This window comes from Lepisma saccharinum, chromosome 12 (assembly GCF_977018435.1).
Source record: "Lepisma saccharinum chromosome 12, izLepSacc3.1, whole genome shotgun sequence".
Taxonomy (NCBI): domain Eukaryota; kingdom Metazoa; phylum Arthropoda; class Insecta; order Zygentoma; family Lepismatidae; genus Lepisma; species Lepisma saccharinum.
In genome coordinates, this window is record NC_139240.1 from 45,926,323 (window position 1) to 45,944,671 (window position 18,349).

Consider the following 18,349-nt stretch of genomic DNA (forward strand, 5'->3'; position numbering starts at 1 on the left):
TGTTGCGCCATGGAGTTTAGTTTTAGAATAGAACAGCACAGAATGTCTAAAAAGAAACGAGGATCCAAGCAAGACAAAACAATATCACTGTCGTTTACTTATTTGCACCATTACAATTACAGGGTGTCTACCAAAATAACATATCCAAAATTCATAGGTTCTTCTTGACTTTTTCTCCTTTTTCTTAACATTTTTTTAATAGCCCCCCCCCCCCAACTTAGGTATAGTTGGAAACGCATACAAGAATGTAATTCTTAAGAAACAAATTGAACAAATCTACTCTGGGATCTTGATAAAATTCAAACTCCCGGTTTTCAAGACGAACTTTCCAAAAATTCAGGGGTACAAGAAGATGTTTTCTCTGTTTCAACCTTAAGTATTACCGCCTCTCACCACCAATACATAGACATACACAAATATATTAACAATATAAAGGGTCTGCGTGATTCCAATTTATGCAAAAATTCTAAATTTAATTCAATTAAAGGTGTGTATATTATATATATATATATATATATATATATATATACACACACACACACACACACACACACACACCTGGGTATATAATTTAAGGTTCGGAGTTTACATTTGACTTTTCACATACTCAGACTCGAAATACATCTACAAACACAAGTCACAAATGTTGCGGGACATACCAATCTATGAAAAAAAATGTTAACTGTATAAGAATTTCAAACTGTAAATTTACCTAATCAAGTTCAAGATATCTTGCAATAATCTTCCCTCTGTCATAGATTGTTCTGCAAAGGACACCAACAAAGCAAACTGATTGACCGAATTCTGTTTTATTTTCCACGCAGCTTCATTTTCTTTTAATTCCTCCATAAAAATAAAAGCTAAACTGTCAAAGCCTTGCCTCGGGGCATTAATAAATATGTATAAATTCAATGGGATTGGGATTAAAAAAAGTCTACGGAGAAAAATTCATGTAGAATTCACGCATAATTCCCGGAATTCAAGGAATTCCCGGTGAGTAGCCACCCTGCTTAACCACAATTCAATACAATTTTAGATTTCCAAATATTCAATTTTATAAAATCCCAGCACAGATATATAACAATGTAAATTCACTATACTGTATAATAATAATAATAAAAAAGCAAACATTCTTGACTTTCTTTTGATTGGTAGGCACTCTGGTTAACCAACCATATGCAGGGAAAATCAAATTACGAACACACCGTCGGTAAGGTCTCATCCAAGCACTCGCCACGAGTGCGTAATGAAACTCAAAAAATATAAGACATCGCACGAGCTCGTGCATTTAACCACTCATCTAATTCGTTCAAGATTCGCGTGTGTCGGTGTGGAGGCACATAGTAATAGTTCCAATCCCACTTTGAAAATGGAAGTCCAGTCTCGATTAACCATGTGTGCAGAAAGTGCATGTAAACTCCGAAAAGTCTCTCTCGTTCAAAAACACTGAATTTCCACGCTCGTGGATGCAAAAAATAAATATTGGCGTTGAAAAGAAAAATTTCGTTCGATGGTCTAGATGTTGATGAAATTGGTTTTTATATTACGCGAACAACAGAAAAAGAATCGTTTTCATCGCCCGCCTGCCGCTTTGATCATATCATCATCGACCTCATTTGCATTGTTCTGATTAAATTTTCAATATTGTTTTTCCGCTCGCATGATCAACTTTTGCATTCATCACGTTTCAATTCGACGACGAGTCAATCTTTTTTTGAACTCGCCTCTGTTTTCATCTTTACGTTCCTTACGCGACACACGTACCAGATCGCATATTTTCTTTTTTCTCTCCCTTTTACCTTTAAGGCATTCTACGTAAACGTACACCGTTATATCCACGAAGCTAAAACGTTGAAACTGTTTGGAATGAAATATTACTGCTGAGATTCTCAATGGGCCTGGCGTCAATTATCGAGCCGCAAGAGATTCTCCTGAAGTTTGTGACTTGCAGCCCGAGGTGCGAACATGGCCTTTCGTTCGGGTTGAGGAATTCCCTACTTGCCAGTGCTGGTGATGATTCAAAGCCGCTGAGAGGGGATTGTCACCCGTGCAGTTTCCAAATTTGAATTACAACCATGGAGCCATTCTCGAGCTGGCAACCAACTGGAAAGATGGCCTTTCGTTCGAGTTTCCACTGCGATAACAGAAAATGCTTTTGTGAGAGTGGTGGTGAGCGACCAAGCGACCGGAGGGGAGGGGGGGGGGGGCGTTGCTTCCAATCCCGAAATTTGGAGGCTGGCGGATGGGTTTGTGCAGCAACTTTCATGAACAAATATTCTGATTGATTGGAATTTTTCGCTGCCCGAAATAGAACATACCAATGAAAATCAGCACATACCATATTAATTGAGCCGGCCCACGTGGCGGAGTGGTTAGCACATCGCGTTATGACGCCAGAGGTCCAGGGTTCGAATCCCGGACTGGGCATGGATGTTTGTGAGTGTCCATTCATCCCCATTTTCGCAAATTAGCCAAAAGTGGCACAAAAAGCAAAGTAAAATAAAGCAAATCAATCAATCATATTAATTGAATAATATTGTCCAGAGGAAACTAAAACATTCAATTATATGAAGTGGTTGTCAACAAATTTAAACCAAATTTTATATTGCCAACAAGCCTAGACACAAACGATTACAATGATTATGTCCTAATTTAATTATTAACATCAGGATATATCCCGGTTTTCGTTTAAAACTTGTAATACGAGTTGGACTACCAGACTCAACGGACTTCACAGATGGAGAAAAAGGGAAGGTACCAAGTATCTCAAGCCGAACCTTGAGATGTTACCATCATGTACTGAGCTATTAAGGAAAGGCTGTCACGTGGTTGGTGACAAGTGCAGCGCTACAAGAACCGTATCAAAGTATTATCCTTTGCATTGATATACTTTACACATCACAATTTCAAAATTTACCTCTTGGGATGAAAGATCCAATTGTTATATAGCGTCGCTTTTCTGCCACCTAACACTAATAGCGACGATGAGGATGAGTAGCGATATGATGAAACTGATGAAGGGGCACTCACAATTGATTCATTTGTTGTTTAAAGTCCACTTTATGCACAGAAAGGCTAATCGGGACTGGACATACAGTTTAAAGTGGGATCCGAACCACTATGTGCCTCCACCGTGGGCACTCACAATGAATACCCATGTAAAGGCTCGGGAAACATGGCATCGTAGCTCAGTGTGTTACGCACTCAGTCATGGAGATAGGCTTTGCCATTTGGGTGTTTTCAGAAAGGACCCCCTCCCCCAAATGAACATAAAGAGAAGGAAGTGGCTTCTGGCTTCGTTAAACTGCAATATCAGTTCCCATGGTGTACAGCGGAAGAAAATAATCACCAACCAGACACTAATGAGTTATGTGCATGAAGACAACTTACAATTTCTCACCGACTGGGTTTGAATAATTGATTCGCCTCCTTGCATAGTAATATGATACTGCAAGCCAATTACCAAAGAGGCAGACACCAGACGGAAACCTTTAAGAAAAGACGAAATGTCGCGGGAGCTCAGGTATGTCAGGTACGTACCTGCAGATGTCTGCGGCAGAAGAAAGTGGGAAAGATCAATACTTGGAAACCATAAACCTCACTTAGAAATTCACTAGTTCCAGCGTCTGCATCAATTCCTACAACGGTTCGGTTCACATTCCCGTTCCTCGGTTCAACGTTCTCCAACAAAAACCATCCCTGCGAGGCAATAACTGAGCGAGACTCCACTTCCGATTCTCACACCTTGGTGGTTGTTCCACAAGTCGTTGTTTCATACGCTTACTGCTTGTGGTCTGAGAGCTCGCATTGAAATGTTTGGATGCTCCCTCCTTCTTTCGCCCCTTGGGCAACGCCATAGCATTCCCAATTTCTCTCTCTCCCTCTCTCTCTCTCTTAAATATAACTACTCTGCAGCAAAGTCGAACCGTTTCGTCGATACCCTCGCAATTGGGTTCATTTGAAGTTACAAAAAAGCAGTTATTCTTATTGTTAGGGACATTGAATTTTCGCGATGCGCGAAATCGCCAAATATGAAAAAATAATAATAATAATAATAATTAAAAATGCCATTTTGAACATTCTGGACGTAACTACACCCCAATGATGAAATATGCATGAGTTTTATTCGCGAAGTAATACGAAATGTGTTCTTTTCCACGAAATGAACGCTTTTTCGCGAAATAACCGTGAAATATCATCAAATTAAGTAGAAATCACGCAAAAACCGGCAATCGAGGTTGTGCGCGCAAACGGTCTATTTATAACGAAACGTTTGCCTAAAGTTTCCTACCACTTGTAGCAGAAGAAAGTTTTATCTTCTATCACATCAGGAAGACGCTGCAAATTGGGATTTCCCATGCACATAATCTCAGTTCGAAAACTTCTCTCCCTATCAAGCTGCATTCCTTTCTTCCCCCGAATGTCTACTCAACTCCAGTTTCATTGAACTTGCTAGCTGTAGCAGCGAAAAGATTAGTCTGTCTTTTTTTTTCACCGCTGGTATATACCGCTGATCTAACATTTTATTTATCGCTCTCCTCAGTTTTTATTTACCATAAATTTGTCTCCCTACTTATTGTTAACAGCTAGGGAACGGATTTTAAGGTGTAGCACCTTTCCAAAAATATAGCCGTTTTCATACCGATCGTTTCAGATATGTATTTTAGGACGCGAAATCAAATTAAATGAGCACACTTTGCAGCCTTAAGGGTTGCTGGCTTTGCTAACAACACAAACAATTACGTGAGTACATCACAAACATACATAAAATATGAAGAAATAAAAAAAATGGTTTGTCTTACTTTGCTTTTATGCCACTTTGCGGCCGGGTGAGTGACATATTGAAATTAATTAAGGGACACGTACAAAGACCGCCCAGGATCCTCAAGCGTCGTAACGCGCTGTGCTAGCCACTAAGTAAGCATTCGAACAGAATAATCAAAGTAAAAACTGCGTCAGATCGAAATAGTTTAGCATAAAATACAGGCACGAGGTCATGATCTCGTATTCTACCCTTTAATTCAAAGAAACTGCTTTCGGAAGGCATCAAATGTCCACCTCTTTTCCACGTAGTCATCCTGGACTGCACTCTTGCAGACTAACGAGGCTCTGGCGCCTAAACCTAGGAATTGTGCTATATGTTTGTGACTGTCACTTTATCCTTCTCATAGTATCACCATTGATCCCCATCATCGAGATTAACCGAAAGAGGCAGAAAAGAGATATAAAATCAATCAATTAATCCAAGCATTTCCTCAGTGTATCCATTTTTATTGGCGGTGACAGTACATTTTAGCAGTGACCGAATTCTCCAACCCAACCACCATGAGCCAATGAAACAAAAAGTGGGACATATATTATGGAACACCCTGTATATTTATATTTTCAAAAGTCCATAAAATTCCGACTTTAGGTCACTCACCCTGTAAATCGAACTACCACGTGGCAGTCACACGCCATACCGACTAGTGATTCGCTAATAAAATCTTGAAAATATAGTGAATGGTAGGGAAGAAGGAGCGAGAAAAGGACAGTCACAGCTACCGTAATTTTGCGGTTTTGGGCTAAGTTTAACAGTGGCTGGATACTTTAAAGCTATCGCTTCCATACGTCAGTATCTAAATCACCGCAACCAGACGCTGAACAATGTATTTGATACCGCGGATGAAAAAGCCACTATTTACGCCGGTTGATGTATGCAGTGCTTTGAAACCAGTTATCATAACGTGACCTGGGAAGCCGTTGTGGCTATAGGCATTCTCACGGGGCGTTGCGAGCGAACCCAGTCCACAGCTCAGGCAAACATGATCAGATTAGGATGCGTCAGGACGGAGGAAAGCTTGTTTCCAGGTGGAAGCGTGCTCAATGCACGCGCCAAAACGCCGAGTGTGAGTTTGCATTGCAATCCTTTGGACACAGGAGCCGATTCGCACTATCTATGCTTGCAAAATCTAGTGCGAGTTCACTCTGCTAGGTCCGATAATCTAGTATACTGTGACCACTTCTTTTTGTGTATATATATATTAAAAAAAAAAAAAAAAAAAAAAAAAAAACGATGCCCAGCAATTTCGATGGTTTTCGCACTACATCCTGGTTACTTAGCTACACCAGGAATTTAGGGCCGCGAAAATTCGTCGAGGCAATAAGCTAGTTCAAACTTGTTTGACCAGAACTGTTCGGGATATCCAGAACACATTTAGTTCACAATTTAAAGGATTAGCCTAGTATAATATTCGTTTAAATTAATGCAAGTACCCATACCAGGATAGATTCGGTTTATTTTACTTCGCTTCTCTCCCACTTCTGGTCAATTGCGAAGATGAGGATGAGTAATGACATGTAGAAATTGATGAAGGAGCACTCTCAAAGAACATCCATGCCCAAGCCGGGATTCGAACCGGGGACCCTTGCCGTTACCCGTACTAGGAAAACAAAACCCAATAGTTTGATTGACTGATTTGGTTCATGCTACTTGGCTTTTCTGCTGATGAGTGACGATATGATGAAAGAACGCTCACAAAGAACACTCGTGACCAGGGCGGGATTCGAACCCGGAACCCCTGGCGTCATAGCGCGATTGGATAATTAGGGAACGGAACTTTATGTGCTAAAAAACTCAGAAATATTTATTTTTTTATGTGACATAAATGTTGAAAAATATGTGATAAAAACAGGAAAATATGTGACCAAAAAAAATATTTGGTAACAAAAACAAAATATTATATCCATTTTAAACACCTGAAATGAAATCAGTTTCTAAATGCTTACCTCTAAGCGAGCTATTTTTTGGAAGAGTTGCAGTGGATCCCCATAGTTTTCCCCAAATTCTCCATTGTAAATCTGTGACGATTATCTCTAGAAAGCATCTTATATTGTGAGAATCATCGCTCCACGTCACAAGAAACAATTCTTGAATATTTGAAGCGCGAAATGTCACTAAGGCTGGAGTTTTCCAAAGCTTCCTCTTCCAAAACACGTGCAATTTGGCACAAAGTTTGAAAACCTTGTTTTTTCCCAAAAAATTCTGTACATGTGCGTTAGATCCAGTGAGTTCTTTCAGTTTCGTTTCTACTATATGGACTTCATCCACGGAAGCTGCTAAAGTGTTCGCGGACGATTCAAGCTTTCGTATGGAATTAGAGAGAAAGGACAGGTTTGTTGAGATGTATACCAATTCGACTTTTAAGGAGGGATCCTTCAACCGTTCTTGCAGAATTTCTATGGAAGTCAATGAGCGATTTTATGTATTTAAAATGAAAATTCGCAAAATATGTATTTACATACAGAAAACTGGAAAATATGTGTTTTTATGTAAAATAAAATTTGCTGTGTTGACATATAAGGCTATGATCAGAATTTTGGCAAAAACGAGGGGGTCTATCTTATCGCAGAAAAAACATTTGTTTACCTAAAGTTCCGTTCCTTAGTGATAACCACTACGCCACGGAGGTTAGCGTACGTGTTTCGATAGCGTTAACCCACTTTTATATTGTGTTATTATTTTGAGACACTTTCAGCAGTTTTCGGTCAATCGCAACGATGAAGATGTGACGAATAGATTAAAAACTGTGGTGACGTGAGAAGTCACACAAAAGAGTAACCTCACTGGAGGCTAATGCAGGGTGGCTATTCTAGGACAATGATAAAAATTCAAGTATAATTCCCGGCCTTGAAGACGAATCTTCCAAAAATTGAAGGGTACACCACCCACTACAAACACAAGGCACAAATGTTACCGGATATACTAATCGACGAAAAAATGTTAATTGTAAAAAACTTCAAACTCAAATTTATCTAATCAGGTTCAAGATATCTTATCGTGCCATAATCGTCCGTCTGGCAGATAGATTGCTCTCCAAATGACAGTAACACAGCAAGTGGATTGAGAGAATTCCGTTACATTTTCCACGCAGCTTTGTTTTCTTTCTCGATAAAAATAAAACTAAACTGTGAAAAACTTTTCTCATGGCATTTATAAATATGTATAAACTCAATGGGACTTGGATGAGAAAAATTTGCAATTTTTCACGTCTATGGAGAAAAATTCACGCAGAATTCAAACACAATTCCCGGAGCTAAAAATTCACGCCTAATTCCCGGAATTCCAGGTGAGTAGCCACCCGGAAACTTGATGACATAAAGCATTTAAAAAAAATACCTATGGAATGACCTTAAAATTACAAAAAAAAAAAATGTCCTAAAAATTATTTCCACCCTTAAAATGAAAGCTTGATTTTTCACTAGTTGGAATAATTTGATAAAATCTGTTGTTTCGTGGTTTAAACTATGGAAGCAAAGGGAAAAAGCAATTAACTGCTAATGTAGTTTTCTATATATTTACTTCAAGGTTACATAAAATATTCCGCAAGGTTTTTCTATGAAAGTCAATCACCTCCATTCAAAGTGGACGACACAGTAGTCTGTTGTGTACAACAGATTATAATTTTTTTCTTAATGTTGTGACAAATTTTACTTTAAAATAACAGATTAAAGCGATAATAGTGGCGAACAAGGTAAACTCAAATTACGCTTCACCGAAAGTATTTCAAGTTTGCTGGAAGAGAAGTAAATTTACCACAATTAATTCCACAAAATCAATTGCCAAATATTTCAGTTAAAAATAATACTCCCTCTGTCCTATAATTAGTGTCCGGTACACCTTTGTTGGTTGTCTCATAATAATTGCCCGATATTCAAACTGTGACATTGGTGTATACAGAAGAAGAATATGAAACAAGGGAATGAGTCATACAACTTTACTACTCAAGGATCAGTACAAATTGTGCTTTCCATCTGCCTCTTCGTCTGTCATTTCTGTACTACCATTTTGGCATACCGGACTATAATTATGGGACAGAGGGAGTAGTGTGCTTATTCATTGACCATATTACGATTAATGGCGTACTTGTTAAAATACCATTTCAGTGAATTTAAATATTAAGTTATGCTAGCAAATACATTTAAAATTTATGAAACAACTCGGAAGGAGGAAAAAGAAACTTCAAAAATTAAGGAAAAGTAATAATGACGGCAAATACTGAAAAATAACCTAAAAACAAAAAAGGCCAGAAAATGCAAAAATATGAAAAACAATGTTTTGTGGTTCTAACTGAAGTGAAACGGACTGATGTGAGGTTTAGCATTGTCTTGTTGATTTGTTGTTTTAAGTCAACTTTGTGAAATGAAAGGCTAATCGGTACTGGACCTACAGTTTTTAAAGTGGGATCCGAACCACTTGTGCCTCCACCGGGTATCGAACCCGGGACACCTTGATTACAAAGCAAGGACGCAACCACTGCGCCATCGGGGAGGCCCAAAGTCCAGAAAGAAAGATGATTTGACGTCAACTTCCTAGCCATACTAATGAGGCTCAGACGCCTCAATCCACAGCCAGGATAATTCTGTGTGGGGCTTTGTTGTGTCGTCCTCATGTGTTTGTGACTGCCCCTTTATTCATCTCATGCCACCAACTAAGCTAATCTTCGAGATTAGCCAAAAGTGACAGAAAAACGCAATAAAACAAATTAGTCAAGTCAGTCGCGTTACTAATACCAAAACGTTGCATTGAATAGAATCGTGCACGAAGAAGGTGGTGTGACCTAAATAAATTAGTAAACAAAGTTAACGTATTTATACAAGTTTTGTTAGATATATAGTGTGGCATATAAATACAGGATGACACAGGGAAGTGTAGAGGAAAAGGTCTAAACATGCCCCCCCCCCCCCCTTTCTATGTTGTCATTTTCGGAATATATCAAGCACCTGCCTTTAAAATGCATATCTGTGAAATATGTACTTAAATGTAATAGCATGCTAAGTATAGATTTTTTTTTAAAAGCAATTTCCAAAAAATGTTAAAATGGTGTATTTCAAAATTGTGGTCTAAATATGGGCTACTAGTGGCAATATCACAAAAAGCAATCAAAATTTAAAAAACAGCCATTTATCACTAAAACATTATAAAATTCATATTTATGAATAATCTTGTTTTGAAAATCACGCGGAATGGGAAAAATCGAAATTAAGAAAAATATCCAAATATTTATTGAAAATGTGATCTCAACATTAGACCTCAAGCATAGCCCATATTTAGACCATCACGCTATTTTTCTTCTTCAATTTATTTTCGCTCTCTGTGGTACATATTTCACAAACAAATCATGGCATTATAAAGTCCCACATTTGTTTTATGTACAGCTAATATCATGACCTATACAAAGCAGATGAGAATTCAGAAAACGCTGACTTAAAAACATACCTGCAAAACGTTTTCGGAGGTCGCAATTCTATAACAGCGTCCAAGGCCGAATCTAACCACCACTTTCTCTTGCGAATTGGCGCCGCAACCTTTGTCCTTGTCAGATAACCAGTTGCCTCTGCCAGGCTGCAGCACCTGGGAGGAATCAGGGAAAAATGCGCCCGGGAAAAATGCGCTCTCGCAATAAAAGTGGGAAAAATGCGCCCTCCCAAGAGTAACCACATTAGAAAGTGGGAAAAATGCGCCCAGCACACACGACAAGCCAGCAGGAGAGAAACTGACAGCGTTTCTTGACTACTTTGTGCAACAATGGCTGCAAAATCCAAATCTACCAGTTGATGTGAGGCACTGTGGAGATGCAAAGCACCGCACGAACAATGCTGTCGAAGGGTGGAACAATAAGCTGCAGGAGAAAGTTCGACTTCATTCCAACTTCTACACCCTTCTGAAGACGCTGAAGCAGGAAGCGGAACAGCGGATACAAATATGACAGGGCTAGCATCGGTTTGGAAGGAACGAAGAGGAAATGAACGTACATAAAACTGGATGAACAGATTAGCAAAATTTTACATACTGTACGTACAAAACAAGCACACCCAAGGACCTTACCAAGTGCCTGAGAAGTCTGGCGTACACCCAAAAAATGGAGTAAAAGATCGTCAACGGAGGTCACAAGAAATGGAAATACAAATGTAAATAAAAACTTTAATGAAATAAAATAAAAATTACAACATATTAAATAAAAATTACAAAAGTAAAATTTTAAAAAAAATATGACAACGGACATCATCTCCAGCTTCTAAACACGCCAGAAAAATGAATATTTTTACTGTACTTTTAAAAAAATCTCTTTCCTGACAGTCCCAAGCCTGTGTTAAGTGTGAGGGGAAGCTGCGTAAAGGTTGTTTTAATCAACATATTATAATGTTGGTGAAGGTTGTGTGTGCTGGGCGCATTTTTCCCACTTTTCATTGTGGTTACTCTTGAGAGGGCGCATTTTTCCCACTTTTATTGCGAGAGCGCAATTTTCCCGGGCGCATTTTTCCCGCTGATAACTCCAAAACCCATATTTAAACATCCGCCGATATTTAGACCTTCTCCTCTACTCATTTTTGAATGAACATTACACAGAAATTTTATTTTTGTTGTATAATGTGTGTGATCTAATGCCATTGATTTTACATTTATTTATTTATTTATTGCAGTTACCATGGAGTCGTGGTCAGTGGAACATTGCGTGTTCACGTATGATGCCTATGTGAGAAACTGCGACTCAGTGGCCTCCCCGATCTCCCGACCTGAGTATGTGCGACTTCTTTCTGTGGGGGTATTTAAAGGAGCGAGTTTACGTCGACAAACCTCGTTCATTAGACGAACTGAAGACGGCTATTCGTAAGGAGGTGCATCAGATCACTCAGGATACATTGGGACGCGTGTGGGGCAGCTTCACTTCTCGACTGGAAAACTGCATTATGGAAGATGGACATCACCTTCCAGATGTGATTTTTTCTGCGTAACACAAATGGCATTACTTCCACACCTATACTGTATACACACACTGTATACTGTTGGGGTGACAGCGTCGTCGCCTTGTAATCAAGGAGTCCTGGGTTCGATTCCCGGTGGAGGCACATAGTGGTTCGGAACCTACTTTAAACTGTAGGTCTAGTCCCGATTAGCCTTACTGTGCATAAAGTGGACTTAAAACAGCAAATCAATCAAAAACTGTATACTGTTAATTCAAATATGAGTACTTCCCTGTGTCTCCCTGTATAACGAACACTATATTGTAATTGAAATATTCATTAAAACACACACACATACACACACAAATCTACACAGATGCAGGATTCAGCAAAAGTGTGCAAAGACGAAACAGGAAATAGGTGATGCACCACTGAACAGTTGGAGGCGTGGAATCTAGGATCGAAGAAGCCGGTGTTACAAGATTTGGGCTGAAGCATGTGGAAGTATAGCACGTACCGTCGTGTATAGGAAGAGAAATGAGTGGCGTGTATGGAGTGGTAATGACACTGCTGCCGCACAATGAGTAGGGACAATCATGGCAACTAATTCCATGTCCACTGGGGTATCATAAACAAGTAATTTCAGATTACGCCAGACGAAAAATCGAGATTGAGATCGGGCGACCTGAAAGGCCAGAGAAAATGGCCTCCCATCGAGCGAGGAGTAAAGGTAACATCCAGATGTTTGCGGTCGTCTACACGGAAGTGAGGCGGTGCTTAGTATCTCACTACGCTGGCTCTTCCCTATATACAACTGTTCAGTGGTGCATCACCTATTTCCTGTTTCATTTTTGCACGTTTTTGCTGAATCACCCTATGTATATATAAGAGTGTTAATTTTAAAGTCATTAAGCCAGCACTACAGCGCTATGCTTCATCCAAAATAAAAGGAAGGGGACGAGCAGAAAAAGCGCAGTACACAATTTTAGCTAATCACGTTAGATTTGCGTCATAAGTGCTATTAATAAGTGGGTCTCTGCGTGACCATAGGGATCACGTAACATTGATTTACCGGGAATGAAGGCAGAGATTTTATCTAGCGATATCCGATTCCATATGTGAGTGTGTGTGTGAGGGGGGAAAGAGAGAGAGAGAAAAATGAAATGTGGATATTAAAAGGATTTTCGTTGGTTTTTTCCAGCTTTTAGCACCATATTTTCATTATAATTCATATGCAAAATGCATATATGAAATAAGCAAACATGGAAATAACTACGTAGTACAACTCCTGTGTGTGCATAATTTAATGAATGGAAATAACTGTATTGCGTCTCCTCTATTTGTGGATTTCTATAATATCGTAAATTGCCAACTCCGTATCGAATTTTTCAAATGTTCAACCTACCCCGACGGTGTAGTGGTAACGTTGTCGCCTTGTAATCAAGGGTTCGATACTTGGTGGAGGCACATAGTGGTTCGGATCCCACCTTAACCTTTACTCGGCCAATGGGTCACATGTGACACATAGAAAATGTAGGCGTAGTCAGCAGTTTATAAACGCTGACAGATGTTCCGATAAAACTTTGAAAAGTCATGTGGTAAAAAAACACCCACCCACCACCCCCTCCCCCCGACCCCAAAGTTACGTATGGAAGCTGGCGAGAATTTTAAATTTGTACACTTATTTGACAAACAATGTTATATCTCGTAGACTATTTGACCAATCTACTTCGGGTAACTTTTGTTTTGCAGCTAAAACATCAGGGCATGCAACCGTGCAGGAATCAAAACGCCAAAGCCAATAAGAAGGGTTGGGTGGGCCGCGGCCCCCAACTTTCAATGAAAAAATTCATACAAATGGGGAGTTTGCCCCTCTTTCCCCGCTATTTTGGGAAGGAGAGGTAAACGTTAGCCTCATTTTCAAAGAATGGTCCTTTCTCAACCGAATGAAAGTCATTTCATGTTCCTGGGTGCATTACATCATCGAATGTGAAAAACTCCCCAAATCAATCAATTTTACAACTTTTTTTCATTTAGATAGTTCGGCGGCCAGGGCCGACTCCCGCCGCCTCAGAGCTATGGTTATAAACTTGATAAGACTAAGAAAAGCAGGAATTGCGAGCGAAGCGAGCAAGAAGATTTTACGAAAATAATTTTTATTTTCATAAAATGTGAATAGGATTTGGATTTAAAAAGTTGTAATTTTTCACGTCTACGGAGAAAAATTCAAGTAGAATTCACGCATAATTCCCGGAGCCAATAATTCACGCATAATTCCCGGAATTCAAGGAATTCCCGGTGAGTAAGCACCCTGAATAAACACCATGCCCTAAGGAAGATTTCACATGAGGCGACAGGCGACATGTGCCGCTTGAGGATTTCACCATTCGAACGCAGTCTTGTGTCGCTTCGGTCTAAAATCTTCCCAGGCCATTTTTACTTAAACAATGGAAACTAGAAGCACTTGGAATCATATTTAAGTACTTACCCCCTGGTGGTATTAAAGCGGTATTGTTCAATGTCACTTACCTGGAACGAGAAGAGAGCAAAATTTAGCAATAAGCTACACAATTTATTAATTCATTTACTTCGAACGCAAGACGCAAATGTTCAATTAGAATTTTCTATCTCCTGCTTTCAATTTTCCAGATTAACATGATTTTGAAGATAAAACACATTCACGAACATACATAAACATAAACATACCTATACAGGGTGATTCGTAATTCCCTCCGGGGTCTAGAACGTCTATAGGACAAGAACTATAACACATGCTGCAAAAAAGGTACATATCAATACATAAAGAATCTCTCCAAGTTCTCTCCAAGTTTGAATTCGTAATAGGCCCCATCACGTAATTGTAGATTTAGCCGCTAGGTGGCAGTATAACGCAAACATGGCGTGCACTGGTGAACACAAAGCGAACTGCTTCTTAGAATTCGCTGTGTCGGTTGTGACGGTACACGAACAGAAGTACCTGCGTGGTGAAACAACTTCAAGCATACTGGCTGCCTGTGCGATGCAAAACGATATTTTGGGACGTGTGTGTGTGTGTGTGTGTGTGGCACGAACTTGATTTCAGGATTGCTATCTGTCGCATTATCAGGGGTGTACATATCGAGCACCTGTAAGGTACGTACCAAACTTGGAAAGATTCTTTAGTACTAATATGCACCTTCTTGCTGTATGTGTTACACTTCTTGGACTATAAAATGTACAAAACCACGGAGGGAATTATGACTCACCCTGTATATTTGGCAATTACGAAGATAAACATGTCAAAGTTAAATTAAATGTACAGAATAGGAAAAGTATCGTGTTGTGTTGTTCTGTTGAGTGTCCCTTTGTAGCTTCTGGATTTAATAGGTAAGGAGATATCAGAGATAGGATAGTTTCAGTTCTTGTTAAGTAATGAATGAATGAATTAGAATTAAAAATTGAGCGAGGAAGTTTTTAACACTCCTGTATTTATTTATTGTTAAGGCCCTGTTCTCAATTTTGTTTTAGTTCCCGTATTGTGTGACGGGCACAAATAACCTACAGGGTGGATGGAAAGTAACATCCTTTTGAAAAATACTTGTAACTTTTGTAAAGAGCTCTGCATTTGCATGAAACAAAACATATTGTGATCCTTGAAGTGGTAGGATTTAATTGCTAATTTGTGTTTTCTCCTCACGATGCCAAGATCAGCCCTTAATGCCCCGATGCCTAAACACTGCTGAGCGGACAAACATACAGGTATTCTGCACCACCTGCACATTTTCTTCCAATCTGGATGTTGAGGGAGGACGACTGCGCTTGCAAGTATCTACTACAGATCCCGCAGTCATCAGCTTAGAAGTGTAGCTTCTCATGGTGTCCACTGAAGCACGAGGTCCGCGAATACCTGGCATCATATCTGCACCTGTTCCACAGACTGCCACATTTTGTATCGACGTGTCGGTCAGGCACGCTGACGCAGTGGCGGGTGTAGGACAGTTTGCCACCGGACGTTTTGCCAGAAATTCGAAAAAGCGGACATTTTGCCACCGCTTGTTTCATGATGGAGGACAGTTTGCCACCGGCTAATCGCACTTCGTCACGTTACACCTTTCACTTCCGACAGTATAAATAGCTGGCCACTTCTTCTGTACATACAGTTCAGCTGAAACAATGGAAGTCATTAAAACAACAATTGTAAACGAGCGCTGACAAACAGATACCGAGGTAAATATAAATTATAATAATCTATATAATATAAATATCCTAATCTAACAGAAGGCTGGAATCGTAAACGAAAACATGTTGTTAAATTTAATTGTGACAAGAAAGCTGCATTACGCTTTCAGAAATATAAATGTAACAACAAACAAAATACAAATTTTGGTTGTGCTTCATGAATACATTGCACATTCATTGTGGGATAATATTTGTTAGTTACAATTTTACTTCGGCTTTGGTGGCAAAATGTCCGCTTTTACGATTTTGGTGGCCAACTATACGGACCCAGTATTAGGCATAGGGCCATTAAGGGCTGCTCTTGTCATCGTGAGCAAAAAACACAAATTAGCAATTAAATTCCACCACTTCAAGTATCACAATATGTTTTGTATCATGCAAATGGGGCGTTCTTTACAAAAGTTACAAGTATTTTTCAATAGGGAGTTACTTTCCACCCACCCTGTACACATTGAAATGCCCATAATATAAACATCAACCAATCAATCAGTTGCGACTTGAAACCCCTAACTTCAACGCACTGTCACTCCCCGGAAACATGTTGCTTCGTAACCTAGCAACTACCTGTTCCTCCTGCATCCTCTCCTTACTGGGTAGACCCCCCCAAAAAGATGAAAATATCGGCACATCCTCTCGCCTATTCTTAGCCGGGGAGAGAAGCGACACTTTAAAAAAGCCACCTGCGAAGGGGGAGAGGAAAAAATAAGCGTCTCATCACGGATGTGGACCTCTTCAGAGATGAGAAGGGAGCTGGCGTGTGACGTGAGGTCACGGCTGGAGCTGACCTCCCGAGACGTCGAGGGATCGATTCTTGTACCAGTGATGCCAACCCTGGCATAATTGTGCTAGAGTTAGCACAATTTGAACTTTGTTGTCACCTATAACGGGGTACGCATTTAGAAGCGATATCGGGTGGGGCCACGCAGAGCGTGTCCTTGGCAACCAGCCAATAGCAAGAGTGCAACGTTGTACAGTTACGAAACTGTGGCGCGCAAGTTAAACGCAGTGTCCTGTATTTTTCTTGTGCGCAAGAAGTTTTCACAAACCTCGCCACTTTTAAAGTTCATCATAAGATGGGGCAAGACATTTTGAACCTGGCTGTCCAAGTCCCATAAATTTCCGTCACCTACAGCCGAAGTTATCTTTCTCGAAGAGACGCTGGGAAACAACACGTCTCAACTCAACACACACACCATTTCATTTTCCTTCAGTCTGTTTTACTCGTTGACAGCGTGTTGACAGCTGAGTTGTTGTGTCTTGGGAAAACAATAAGTGTTAAATTCGTCTCAATATACACAATGGCCATTCATTGTCGTGGGCGTTCCCCAACATTACGAGTCTGAGTCAGTTTGAGTTCTAATATGCTGTAGTGAAATGACATAATCCTGTGTAGAAATTTTCACTGTACAATTTCACTGTACTCATACATACTATGTATGCATCATATACATAAAAAATATATTTAAATATTGGACACAGATAATTCTCTCTACCTCTTCCGCTAGCATAGTTTGGCAACAGCGCAGTAGCACTGGCTGCGTATTGGCTGAACTGATGTTCCTCCTAAGAGCGTACACCGTATAGCACCCTGTGTTTGGCATAATGGTAACATATAATATCATCTGCAAACGCACATCCCTGGGTGACAGACAAATTGAATTCAAAGTAATATATTTAAAATATATATACAGGGTGGCGCAAAAGTCCGTTTACCCAAAATTCACGTTGATAATAGTATTACGATAGGGTATGTGCTTCTTGTGCTAATTGAATTTTGTGTATAAACTTGAATTTGTGTATGGGTAAACTGACTCTTGCGCCACCCTGTGTGCACACACACACACACACAAATATTAAAAAATCTGCAGATCTTATTTGTACTGACATGTTTCAAACAAAAGGTAGTATGCCGATCCAGAGGAAACTTTTTTTAAGCCACGCCCTGGTCCACCCTCTTCATTTAATCTTCTCCTTATCCCTCCTCACGTAGCTCACAAGGAAAATATTATTGAAAGAAATCAGTTGAAAGTTGAGGTCACAAATAAAATAAGCCTTCCGTAGTCGTGAATTTTCTCAAACTTTTTCAAGAGCTACATTGAACTCATTTCATTCTTTAAACCATGTAATTAATTTAATGAGAGAAGTTCCCAATATTGTATAATTATAGAAAATAATCAATAACAAAAGTTCACAACTCTCCGCAAAATAGATGCGTAAATTGAACTTAAAATCTAAGTCATCCGAAAATAATACTAATAAATTAATAATAATTATACAATAATAATGAGTGATTGGATTTATATGTAAATACATATTTATGTATGAAGCTGAAATCAGTTACGCCCTATTTTGCATTATCTTTGCGCAGCGTGGCATGTAGACTCGAAAAATTCAGTTTCTATTTTCC

At 39.5% G+C, this 18,349-nt stretch overlaps 1 protein-coding gene across 8 annotated transcripts in view; it reads left to right on the top strand.

Moving 5' to 3' along the window:
* LOC145996040 (uncharacterized) overlaps window positions 1-18,349 on the top strand; it is a 577,368-nt gene that overhangs the window by 255,520 nt on the left and 303,499 nt on the right. The gene's annotated exons all lie outside the window — the stretch shown is intronic.